General features: G+C 59.0%; 1 pseudogene; it reads left to right on the top strand.

The window, feature by feature from the left end:
* The first annotated feature begins 709 nt into the window (after positions 1-709).
* Positions 710-2,617, top strand: part of LOC116851970 — an 18,965-nt pseudogene continuing 17,057 nt past the window's right edge.

Genomic DNA, 2,617 nt, shown 5'->3' with positions numbered 1-2,617 from the left:
CCCCCGTCCAAGTCGGAGAAGATAATCCCATTTTTACTTCCCGAGGCGCCCCATGGCGCCGGGAAGGTCGCTCTTCAACGGGAGCGGCCCCATGAAGTACACCCACATCGGCCGCTCCGGTCTTACATGGAGAGAGGGACCGGTGCAATTCACCCGCCGCCGCCCTCCTCTACCTCGTGAAGCGGGTTAACCGCCCGGCCGAGAGCCGGAAGATGTCTCCTTCCCGGGGAAGGACTTTAACGCCAGCGATATCAGAGGAGATTCCTCACCCGTAGGGAGTCCGTCCCGATCTCTCCCTGCTAGCCCTCCTCGCCATCTGCTCACACGAGTGCGTTTCAGCACGCCCGGGAACCGCGACGTCAATACTAATGGCGTTGGGGGCCTTCCGCGCCGGCGGTGCGGGCAGAAACATCGCCCTCCCCCCTCCCCACGGCTCACGTAGATCATAGTGCATGATGGACCACCCATTAGCAGGTCCGCCCCGCCTTGCAGCAAACTGCGCAGAACGCACCAGCCGCGCAATCACGCGCGATGTGCCCCTCCTGACCACACCTGTAACAGTACTCCTTTCGGTCAATGAGAGCGGGATAGGAGGCCTGGACGTGGCCAGGGCCTCAGTACTTGCGGCACTGGATAGGGGGAATGGCTAGCAATTCGATGCGAACCGCCGCCCACTTCATCGCCATCTCTCTTACTTTAGCGGTGACCAATGCCGACTCCAGGGGTAGTCGGGCCCATACAGACCCGGTCCCCCTTCTCCCCAATCCGCTCTAGCCAGACTTCAGCGAACTTGCACCCGCCGCAGGCTGCCAAAGTCTCCACTATCTCTTTGGAGAGGACCGAGTCGTCAAACTTGACGAGTCGGACCTCCTCCATACGCGACGGTCGCGAGACCGCCGCCTCGGACAGGGTAGCCTTTAGCTTCGCAATGAGGGCGAACGCCCGAGCATCCCTCGAGGCCCCAGCGACCCCGATCAGCAGCCCGCCAATCGTGAACTATCTCACAAAGGTCGTACTGCTCCCAAGTCGGCCAAGTCAGGAAGATTTTTCCCCGAGCCCTGCGAAGGGCCATCGTATATGAAGGCCCGTCGCTCTCTAACCGAACCATCACGGCTGCCGTGGTCGTCAACTGCGACGGTACTCTTCTTCCCGCGGCGCGAGCCACCGGGGCCTCCGCCCGATGGGCGGGGGCTGGCCGGAACCCTTCATCAAGTCTGCCGGGACAAGCCCACGCCGGTGCGCTCTTTTCTTGCGTGGCTGGGGGAGTGTCTCCCCCGGCTCTGCGCAGCTTCTTTTTCCTGCTCTTTCGGGCCACCACCTCCCGGATCAGCCGAGAAGGGTGACAAAAGGCCCCAACGTACTTCATGGTGGATGCCCCATAGCGCATTGCGTTCAAGCATCCGGGGGCTGCCAAAAAAATTGGTGTTGATCCCGGAGCTTATTTGTATTATTTGCACCGGATGAGGAGGGGCAACGGTGGAGATAGGCATACACGGACAGCAGGTCTTAAAGGATAGCAACATTTGACTTTGAGAGATCGACAGTTGTACCATTTGGTAGAGTAACATTGTTTCTCTCTGTAGTCGCCGTGTGCTCGAGATCGCGCCAGAGATGTCACTTCCGTACGGTATCTTTGATGGATATGGGGATAGGAGAATGTCGTGAGCGTAGAGCGTCAGGTAGCTCAGTGGTTTAGAGCAGTCGCAAACGAAAGACCCGGGTTCGAGTCTTGGCCTAGCAAAACCGTGCTCTAAATATTTTTCTCTCCCTAAAACGAAAGGATATGCAGATCTCGAACGCACGGCGTTCCGCCACCTGATATGCCCTCCTCTTTCTATGACTTCTCCAATTGGAAGGCACTATATGCTACGGGCCCTTGGGAATACGCGCACAGGGATACTGGGCTCCGAGCCCTCTACTCTCGCCCCGACCAAGGAGCCCAGCCTTTTAAGGGTGCCGTACCTCCGACAATGCGGGCACCGAGGGAAGATGCCGCCACGCGTGAAGCATCGCGAACGGATAACGGCGAAAGGGTCTTGCGACTCACCCATACCGTGTACCGCCGCGGGCGTCAGCTACTCACGCCGCTCGGAGGCGCGACTTTAAAGTGTCGCAATTATCATCCCCTCCGCTGTAAGAGCCGACCCGACCGGCCGCCCAATGGGCACAAACCGGCGCGCCGCGCAGACCTCCGACACTCTCGGACGCAGCGATCTACCCGAGATAGACCGGTTGCCACACTGGCATTAAGAACCCGGCCGCCCCCGCGGTGACTTCAGGTCACCTGCACCTGTCGCACTATGAACGAACCGAGCGCGATCCCCTTCCCCTGATATTCCCGGGCGCAGCTGCCTAGGCCAGTACCATACTGATATAAGGGATCCGTTACGCTCCCCTGCTGTAAGTACCTTTGAGTATGACTCCCGTAGGAATACAATCCTACAGTTCCTCATACATATGGGCGCAGCAACCCACCCATGAGGGCCTTTTAGTCTCCTTTTACGACACGCAGGCCATACGTGGGGAGTATTCTTTACGGGCGACACCTACATGCCACTGCACACAGCCCTCCGGTCTCTCTCTCTCTCTCTCTCTCTCTCTCTCTCTCTCTCTCTCT

This window comes from Odontomachus brunneus, unplaced genomic scaffold, assembly GCF_010583005.1.
Source record: "Odontomachus brunneus isolate Ranch 3 - 2012 unplaced genomic scaffold, Obru_v1 Obru_scaffold_198, whole genome shotgun sequence".
Lineage (NCBI taxonomy): Eukaryota > Metazoa > Arthropoda > Insecta > Hymenoptera > Formicidae > Odontomachus > Odontomachus brunneus.
The sequence above is the reverse complement of the archived record's forward strand: the minus strand, read 5'-3'. Positions and strand labels throughout refer to the sequence as shown.